This window comes from Myxocyprinus asiaticus, chromosome 2, assembly GCF_019703515.2.
Source record: "Myxocyprinus asiaticus isolate MX2 ecotype Aquarium Trade chromosome 2, UBuf_Myxa_2, whole genome shotgun sequence".
Lineage (NCBI taxonomy): Eukaryota > Metazoa > Chordata > Actinopteri > Cypriniformes > Catostomidae > Myxocyprinus > Myxocyprinus asiaticus.
This window is the reverse complement of record NC_059345.1, coordinates 10,665,847-10,676,896: the sequence shown is the minus strand read 5'-3', so window position 1 is coordinate 10,676,896 and position 11,050 is coordinate 10,665,847. Positions and strand designations below refer to the sequence as shown.

The 11,050-nt window shown below is 36.6% G+C and overlaps 1 pseudogene; it reads left to right on the top strand.

Annotated features, from left to right (window-relative positions):
• The first annotated feature begins 2,134 nt into the window (after positions 1 to 2,134).
• On the top strand, positions 2,135 to 6,147 carry LOC127413782 (uncharacterized; annotated as a pseudogene).
• Positions 6,148 to 11,050: the final 4,903 nt, after the last annotated feature.

The window sequence follows — 11,050 nt, the reverse complement described above, 5'->3', positions numbered from 1 at the left end:
ACATTCAGCACATATGTACAGTATCGCTGTATGAAGTAACCTGGTACAAATTTCCATCAAACTGAAATAATCTTTGAATGGTTAACATATTCCACGTTCAATACAAGTTAAGCATTTTTGGCATACTGCTGATTAGCATAAAAATGAATTTCGACTCATCCCTCCTTTTCTTAATCTGGGTTACAGTGAGGCATTTACAATGGAAATGAATGGGGGCCAATCCGTAAGTCACTGTTTCAGAAGTATTGTCACAAAATGTAAACAATATGCGTGTTAACATGATTTTAGTGTGATACAATTCTTACTGACCTTTTCTGTTTAAAGTTATATCCAATTTTACAACTTTGTTGCAATGGCGATGTAATTTCAACCATAAAACGACTGTAAAAATGACGATTTAAACTTTACATCTCAAATAATACATGTGTTTTAACAGAAGAGTGAATGTAAGTGCTTTTATAGAATTATAGGCTTTACATTTCCGCTTTTAAACCCTCCAAAAATTGGCCCCATTAACTTCCATTGTAATGTGTAAACAATGACTTTAACAATGAATAGCTGATGCCAAATTTTACGATGTGTTATTTTATGCAAGTTTCATAAGACACCAGCAAAAATCCAGTAACTTTATTTTATTTTTAAGTGGTTTTTTTTTCTTCATTGTCTTTTTTTAAAGGAATAGTTCACCAAACAATGATAATTCTCTCATCATTTACTCACCCTTGTCGTCTCAAACTCATATGACATTCTTTATTCCGCGGAACACAAACAAAGTGTTTTAGAAGAATATCTCAGCTCAAGTAAATGATGACCAAATTTTCAAGCTCCAAAAAAGACATAAAGGTAACATTAAAGTAATCTATAAGAGTAGTTTAATCCATGTCTTCTGAAGTGATCCAATCGGTTTTGGGTGCGAACAGACCAAAATGTAATTCAATTTTCACTATAAATGTTTCCTTGGCAATCATGATTTCAAGCTCGTTTACACCTCCTAGCACCATCTAGCGCTCTGTGCATGAGTCAAGCACTAGGAAGTATAATCGAACTTGAAATCATGAGTGTGCCTAGAGACTGCAATGGTAAGATGTACAGTGAAAAAGGAGTTCCATTTAGGTTCCATTTAGGAACCGATTGGTTTGCTTTAGAAGACATGGATTAAACCACTTGAGTCTAATGGATTACTTTTATGCTACCTTAATGTCTTTTTTGAAGCTTGAACATTTGGTCACCATTCACTTGCACTGTATGTACAAACAGACATCATATGTCCATTAAAATATCTTTGTTTGTGTTCTGTGGAAGAAAGAAAGTAATACAAGTTTGAGACAACAAAAGGGTGAGTAAAGGATGAGAGAATTATCATTTTTGGGTGAACTATTCCTTTAATGAGGATGAATTTTTGACTGTCCCCAGCCCTGTGTTTTCAACTGATTTAAGATCAGTTTTAATTATTGTTTCTTTTGTATGTATCCCCCATGTATGTTTATGTTCTATCTTGTATATGAAGCAATAAAGAAAAAGATAAGCGTATATTTTCGTATTAGCAAATATGCACATTTGAATTTGACTGGAAAAAAAATTGGAAGAAAAGCTAATATTTACTATTTATTATCTATTTTTTAAAGACTTCAAGTTCTCTTTCTTATAACATTTTTGTAGTGTCATGACCTTAAGCATAAATCTAGTTATGACTAAATGAACTGTAAAACTGTCAAAATCCTAATTATTACTAGTAAGAATTTAATTGTAGAGCTCTGTAATTCAAATTCTTACTAGTAACAATTGAATTAGAGAGCTCTCTAATTGGACTTATTACTAGTAAGGACTGATTTGTTGAGCTTTCTAATTTATTTCTTACTAGTAAAAATGCAATTACGACGAGTAACGCTGGGTGTTTTAAAAGCTAATTGCACGGCATAATCAAGCTTCTTTTCTGCTAGTGCATTTACGGCGGTGTTTTGATTTTCTTTTTGATTTTGGAAAATATCACCATGGTAGGTCATTCCTGCTGCATTAAAAACTGCAATAGCAAGTCATACGATCATTCAGGAAATAAACTGAACAATGGGATACGCTTTGTTCCTTTTTCCGACGTGTAAACAACGCAAAGGAAAGCATGTTGAGGAGGTAACGAGAAGATGTCGCATGACGTGGATAGCGGCAGCAAGACGAAAAGACATTAGTTATAGCAACATCTCTGCGTCAATGAGAGTGTGTTCTCTGCATTTTCAGTCAGGTGAGTACCGTGGTGTGTAACTTTGACCTTAATTGTACAATATATTTCTTCAAAAACTGTTATGATGGCATGTGAAGTGTAAACATAGGTTTGTGTGTGAGTGTAGTAATGGGTGAAATCTAAAAAAAAACAGTCAAATGTAAAACCACAACATACAGGTGCATCTCAATAAATTAGAATGTCGTGGAAAAGTTCATTTATTTCAGTAATTCAACTCAAACTGTGAAACTCGTGTATTAAATAAGTTCAATGCACACAGACTGAAGTAGTTTAAGTCTTTGGTTCTTTTAATTGAGATGATTTTGGCTCACATTTAACAAAAACCCACCAATTCACTATCTCAACAAATTAGAATACATCATAAGACCAATAAAAAAAAAAACATTTTTAGTGAATTGTTGGCCTTCTGGAAAGTATGTTCATTTACTGTATATGTACTCAATACTTGGTAGGGGCTCCTTTTGCTTTAATTACTGCCTCAATTCGGCGTGGCATGGAGGTGATCAGTTTGTGGCAATGCTGAGGTGGTATGGAAGCCCAGGTTTCTTTGACAGTGGCCTTCAGCTCATCTGCATTTTTTGGTCTCTTGTTTCTCATTTTCCTCTTGACAATACCCCATAGATTCTCTATGGGGTTCAGGTCTGGTGAGTTTGCTGGCCAGTCAAGCACACCAACACCATGGTCATTTAACCAACTTTTGGTGCTTTTGGCAGTGTGGGCAGGTGCCAAATCCTGCTGGAAAATGAAATCAGCATCTTTAAAAAGCTGGTCAGCAGAAGGAAGCATGAAGTGCTCCAAAATTGCTTGGTAAACGGGTGCAGTGACTTTGGTTTTCAAAAAACACAATGGACCAAAACCAGCAGATGACACTGCACCCCAAATCATCACAGACTGTGGAAACTTAACACTGGACTTCAAGCAACTTGGCCTATGAGCTTCTCCACCCTTCCTCCAGACTCTAGGACCTTGGTTTCCAAATGAAATACAAAACTTGCTCTCATCTGAAAAGAGGACTTTGGACCACTGGGCAACAGTCCAGTTCTTCTTCTCCTTAGCCCAGGTAAGACGCCTCTGACGTTGTCTGTGGTTCAGGAGTGGCTTAACAAGAGGAATATGACAACTGTAGCCAAATTCCTTGACACGTCTGTGTGTGGTGGCTCTTGATGCCTTGACCCCAGCCTCAGTCCATTCCTTGTGAAGTTCACCCAAATTCTTGAATCGATTTTGCTTGACAATCCTCATAAGGCTGCGGTTGTCTCGGTTGGTTGTGCATCTTTTTCTTCCACACTTTTTCCTTCCACTCAACTTTCTGTTAACATGCTTGGATACAGCACTCTGTGAACAGCCAGCTTCTTTGGCAATGAATGTTTGTGGCTTACCCTCCTTGTGAAGGGTGTCAGTGATTGTCTTCTGGACAACTGTCAGATCAGCAGTCTTCCCCATGATTGTGTAGCCTAGTGAACCAAACTGAGAGACCATCTTGAAGGCTCAGGAAACCTTTGCAGGTGTTTTGAGTTGATTAGCTGATTGGCATGTCACCATATTCTAATTTGTTGAGATAGTGAATTGGTGGGTTTTTGTTAAATGTGAGCCAAAATCATCACAATTAAAAGAACCAAAGACTTAAACTACTTCAGTCTGTGTGCATTGAATTTATTTAATACACGAGTTATACAATTTGAGTTGAATTACTGAAATAAATGAACTTTTCCACGACATTCTAATTTATTGAGATGCACCTGTATGTTCATTTCATTTAGTTCGTCTGCCAGCATGAGATACTGTTTAAATTATATAAATATTCCCATCAGCTTGTATAGCCTATGAAATTGCTGTATTTACAGGACAACCAGCATATGAAATATTTGACACCCATCCTGACTGGGCACCATCTTTGCTTTTGGGCCACAATGAAGTGAAACCGACAGACAAAAACAGGTTTGCACGTCAGTTAAGGAGACATGAGAGATCTGGGGTTAGGACAGGAGAGAAAGTCGAGGACAGGGTTCGAAGTGAAGCAGAGGAGGGGGCTCGACAGGAAGCAGAGGAGGCGGCACAAGAAGACGAAGAGGTACAACAGGAAGAGGATATTTTATTGCTTGTCAAATAACATGACAATAACTGACATTAAAACAGTGTACGAATATGACTTTTCCAAAAGAAAAATATTGTCGATTTGTTTTTATTAGGAACATTTTATATTCATCAGACTAATGTAGTAACTCAAAACCCAACAGCCTTTAAAGTTTATTTAGAATCTATAAAGATTTTAAATCAAAAAGCCCAAATAACTGTGCCTCTATTAAATGAATTTAACATATGTTTGTGATGCCCTTTAATTGCTGTTTCAAATTGTACTTGCAAAATGTGAAAATTGTGAAATGTCTTGAGAATTTGCTGAATTTTGTAATTTTGAAAGTTCAATAAAAAAAAAAAAACATGGTATAACACTTTGCTGACACGTTAACTCTTTGTTAACAGATATACAACAAGGAAACGGAGGAGGTGAGACAACAGGACGTGGAGGAGAGGGCACGGCAGGAAGTGGAGGAGAGGGCACGGCAGGAAGTGGAGGAGGGGGCACGGCAGGACGTGGAGGATGGGGCACGGCAGGACGTGGAGGAGGGGGCACGGCAGGACGTGGAGCAGAGGGCACGGCAGGAAGTGGAGGAGAGGGCACGGCAGGAAGTGGAGGAGAGGGCACGAAAGGAAGATGACATGGCACAAAATCCTCATGACCACAGTGTAGAGGAATGTGAGCTCTGCCAGTCCAGGCATGATGAAATAAACTGTCTACTAGGAAAACAGGCAGCTGAAGCATGAACTTGATAAATGCAAAATCACAGACAATTTTTTTAAGGATGATAATGTTAAAGTAAAGTATTACACTGGACTTCCAAGCTATGCCATTTTTCAGGTTTTGTTGTGCCATATAATGCCATTTCTGCCTCAGGAAAGAAGAAAGTTGACACCTTTTCAGATGATCCTTCTTACCTTCATGCATCTGAGATTGGATCTGCCAATCCAGCACATCGCTCATCAATTCAGTGTGCACCAAGCAACTGTTAGTACTGCATTTAAGGAAACGGTTAGTGTTTTGTACTCACGCTTGTCTCCACTAGTGCATTGGCCAGACAGAGAGAGTTTGCGAGTCAGTATGCCGCACCAGTTTGTGGAGACATTTGGAAATCATGTTGCTGCCATTGTGGACTGCTTTGACATTTTTAGAGAAAGACCATCAAATCTTCAGGCAAGGGCACAAACATTTTCAAAATACAAACACAGTCAAACACTGAAAAACCTCATATTCATTACCCCACAAGGAGTCATTTCTTTCATCTCCAAAGGGTGGGGTGGGTGCACTAGTGACAAATGAATAACCGAGAACTGTGGTTTTCTAGACAAACTACTACCAGGTGACATAGTATTAGCAGATCGAGTGTTTGACATAAAAGAGAGTGCGGGATTGATGTGTGCTGAAGTAAAAATACCAGCATTTACAAAGGGGCAACATCAGTTGGAAGCAAAGGATGTGGAGGAAACGAGATGCATTGCACACCTCAGAATCCATCTGGAGAAAATTATCGTTGTTGTACGCAACAAATATAAAATCCTGTCTTCAACTATTCCTATCAGTATGATTCTGCCACGTGAGTGTGAGAATGTGACATTTTTAGACAAAATTGTTACAGTTTGCTGTGCTCTGGCAAACATGTGTCCAAGTGTTGTACAATGATTACTTAAAAAGTATACTGCGGCCCTGTGAATTTGCGTGCTTTTACATTGATCAGTTTATGCAATAATAAATAAGTGTTTTTAATGAAAAGATTTCTTTAATGCTTGTCTAAAATGTTTTTACATGCCTTGCTTCTATTGTTTGTGAAACAACTTTTTATATATGAATTGAACATAATAAAGATTTGAAATGACATATATATATATATTATATTATATTTCTTCAAAAACAAGGATTTAATGAGCAAAAAATTGCATAACAAATAAATATATATATTTTTTAATAAAATTACCTTACAATAAGCAAAACAAATGTGGTATTAAATGAAAGTTCCAAGAGGTCCGGTCTCCACATTTCCTTCCCACCAAAGGTCCGGACAATAATAACTATTATAACTACAATGTTAGGAATTTAGTACATAGAGGGAATTATGATTAATTTGGGGAACATTAAAATAATGAATGGTTATGTCAGCTCAACATATATGGCCAGCGATGAGTTCGTACTCAATAATCCATAAATTCTCCTCCCTGCCCAGTAGGTGGCGATATGCACAAATCATGCGAATTGCCAACAACAAAAAAGAACAATGTGAAATTCCATCCACAACTATCATATTGCTTTAAAAGACATGGAATTAACCACTAGATTCGTATGGATAAATATTATGCTTCCTTTACATGCTTTTTGGTCCTTCAAAGTTCTGACCACCATTCACTTGCATTGTATGGACCTACAGAGCTGAGATATTCTTCTAGAAATCTTTGTATTAAGTAAAAGCAAGAAAGTCATATACATCTGGGATGGCATGAGGGTGAGTAAATAATGAGAAAATTATCATTTTGGGGTGAACTATGCCTTTAAAGTGAAGTAACAGTAATGGTGAGTTGGGGCAACCGTTGTCATGATGATGTCTCGCAGTCTGGATGGAACCAAACCGTGGGTAATAATAAGTATTTTCGCCAAATTTTCCTAAGTAAAAACTGCATTGTTCCTAGAGGTAAATTCCATTGGGCATCTTTGATTGAGTGTAGACTGGAAGAAAGCATGGTTGTTGCCTCATAAGTACTGCATTCTCAATAAGACCAAAGAAATCCACTTTAAGATTTTGCAAAAGATATATCCTTTGAATCTTACTGTGTCTAAATATGCAGATGTTGACAGCACCTGCTCATGTTGTGGATGTGAGGATGAAACATTAATCCATTTATTTTTTTCAGTGTGAAACAACTCTAAATTTTGGTCTAATTTTTATTCTCATATAGTTAAGCCCCCTGAAATTGCCCAGTCCTTTAATTTAAAAGATATTATTTGCTACTACATCAACACTTCCAACGATTCAATGGAAAAATATATATATATATATATATATATATATATATATATATATATATATATATATATATATATATATATATATATATGAAATTTATTTATTATTATTATTATTTTGTATGGAAAATTCTTCATCCATAAGCAAATGTTTTCTAACTCGCAGCCCTGTCCCACAATTTTTGTATTGAATTTGAGGCATTTCTCAAATCACTTCAGTTGACAAAAAACAAGAAAAGTGTCCGATTCCTGAAACACTATGAGATATGTTTTGGTAATACCACTTATGATGTGTAATGTTTTCCTCTGTATATATGCGTATGTTATTTATTTTCATTTATTTTTTATTTTTTTATTTTATGTATTTTTATTGTCTTGTATTTGTGTATGTCTGTATTTTGTTTCGTCTCCCTTACTTGATTAATGTGAATGTTTGTACAAGTGCTCATTACTTTTTCCTGAAGATATTTGTACAATTTATTCTTGTTTAATAAAAAAAAAAAAAAAAGAACCAATCCGGTCCACTACTTAGACAAGTCTCGCCTCCACTTCCTGTTTCAGTAGGAAACGTTAAAACACCAAATCGAACTGTGCTTGTCAAGGCACTTCACAGGGAAGATATTCTTTGTTTGACTTATAATGTTTAAACAGAAATTTACTTTAAAAATCATTTTTTGAAAAGGCACAGATTTCGTGGAATGACCAACACGTGTACTGTGTAGGTGTGCTGGCCGCGTGATGAGCCGCACCTGAACTTAATTGTACCTTGTCAATGCAGCCATAAATGCACCTTTTCTCCAATGTCCTATTTTTTTCCATGTATGCACAATGCCGTTTTCTTACATCCATGAGGGAACCGCCATTCCTCCAGGTTGTCTGCCGGGCCATTTGGGAAGCGGTACCACCAAAGGATGAGACTCCGCCTGTCCCTGCCCTTACCTGCAGGAACACCTCTCCTCACAACCCGTATTACACTTCACCCTGGTGGACTTTATTTCTCCTCTTGTCAATAAAGCTCATTCACCACTACAATTGAAACTACTTGTTAAATCAGGCGTTTAAAGGTACACTAAATAATTTTTTCCTCATTAAAAAAGCTGTACTCCTTAAGAAATGAATTGTAATTTTGAAAAATATGTAGGAAATCATGACCACACTGCCTAGCTAAAACAAAAGTTGCTGTTTGGATTTAAATACATTTTGTGATCTGGGGTTTCTGCAATTGGTCAGGTCTAGGCTCAGCAATATTATGAGGCAATAAAATGAAGTCTGCTGACTATCTGAATGTACTGAATGACCAGGTTATCCCATCAATGGATTTTTTCTTTCCTGACGGCACGGGCATATTCCAGGACGATAATGGCAATATTCATTGGGCTCAAATTGTCAAAGAGTGGTTCAGGGAGCATGAGGAATCATTTTCACACATGAATTGGCCACCACAGAGTCCTGACCCTTAACCCCATTGAAAGTATTTGGGATGTGCTGGAGAAGACTTTACGGAGTGGTTCAACTCTCCCGTCATCAATACAAGATCTTGGCCAAAAATTAATGCAACTCTGGACAGAAATAAATGTGATGTTGCATAAGGTTATCGAAACAATGCCACGACGAGAGTATGCAACTTTTTTTGGCCAGGCAGTGTATGTCCATGCAGTGCATTACAGTTTCTCTCCAGTATGCACTGTCCTGTGGGGGATTCAATCATTGATTGTAAAGCGGGTACACTTTCCACAGTGGGAACACTTGCTAGGTCCTCCTCCAGTTTGGTTTGAATATTGATAGCTATTTTCACTGGAGTAACTCAATTTCCCCCCATACAGTGATCTATAAACTGGTTGACCTTTCCTCCAGTTTGAATTGGATATTGATGGTGGCTATTTGTATGAATTGATGGCTATTTTCAGTCAGGTAATTCAAAAAAGTGCTCTTTGTTTGTCTTCTAGGCTTGTTTAAAATGTTTAATCTTTCCTCACAGATGGCATGTGATAAACATCTCTTCCTTTAATGTTCCATTGTAATTGCATTATATTTTGTTTTGTGTGTTAAACTAAAGTGAAGTGTATTTTGTAATTGAGTTCTAAGTTGTTGTAATTAAACTCATTCTTTTATCATAAAGGAAGTCCTTTTTATTCATGAAACTTGCCACACTGTGGGAAAGGTCTGTGTCTCTGTGTGTAGTGTGAGCAGTGATGGTTCACCAAAAAACTGAATATTATCTCCTCTGGTGTCCTGAAACATAATGATATGCATTTATATAATTCATGCACTATATTCCAAGTCTTCTAAAGCCATTTGATAGCTCTGTGTGGGGAACTGACCAAAATTAACTTAAACTCTTGCCTTCTCTCTAGCTCTCAATTTTCATGCTTCCACATGTTCAAACCTGACATGCGTGCATTGGGTTGTAGCTCTTTTCTTAAAAAAATAAAAAAAATAAATAAAAACAAAATGTCCATAATATGATGATTTACAAGGAAATTTGGAGTGAACTGAAATAGATTTTCATTGGGTTGGCCAAACTCATGATCGGCTATGGAGACAGGCCCGCTTGGAAGGTTTGTAAAAGCACGTTTGTCATAGAACTCAAATGTGTTCTAAAAAATCCCAAATAGAAATATTTGATTTGGGAGTGAGAAAACTATAAGTGGGGGGAAAGTCACACCTTTAGAGCACTATGTATAGTAAGTCTGATGTTTTGGTGATTTAAGATCTATGGATGCCTATACACTGTTAGGGCAGAAAAATAGGTTGAAAATTCCAGAGCTTTTGTACAATCTCATAGTGTTGAGCATTGAAGTACTTCTAATGCTGATGTATTCAATGTTTTAAAAATTGACACTAGATGGCGATATATACATTGAGATGGCACTAGAGAATTATATATATATATATATATATATATATTATACAGTTCCTTTGTCATAGGGGAAAAACAGACATCCCAGCTTTAACAAGTAATTTTAAGGCAAGACAAAAGATCTGAACTGCTCAAATGACCAAATTCTATCTTTTTTCTCTCTCTCTTAAATTCAAAGTGCCATTGTTCCACATTGTCAACAAGGCCATATACTGTGCCACACCTCAAGTTGATTTTAGTAGGCAATGTTTGTAGAAAACTGTAATATTTTTTAGTTTTCTTTTTTGTTACAGACAGACAGACAGACAGACAGACAGATAGACAGATAGATATAAGCAGTGGCATAAATCACACAGAGTTGACTGTATATTAATATGCATTAGGCTAATATGAATGCACATAAGGAAAAAAACATGTATTTATTTAGAGACAAATTTCAGATACATTTCATATGTGTGTGCTGTACCGGTAAGTTTAGGTTAGAAGGCAATGTTTGTAGAAAACTGTAATAAAAAATGAATGCCAGTACCACACTTTTGTTTAGACAGACAGACAGACAGGCGGACGCACAGACGGATGGACAGACAGACAGGCGGACAGACAGATAGATAGATATAAGCAGTGGCATAAATCACACAGAGTTGGCTGTATATTAATATGCATAAGGCTAATATTAATGCACCAAGGGAAAAACAGATAAATGTCATATGTGTATGCTGTACTGGTAAGTTTAGGCTCACTTCGAGCACGGCTGGGTCATTCCTGGGATTCGGTAATATTTCAGTCCTCCAGAATTTATAAAGTGGCAGTTCACTTAAATTAAATATTGAAAGCTTTTTTTCAAGATGTTGATATGTCCATTATAATGAATTAAAGAACTGTCACA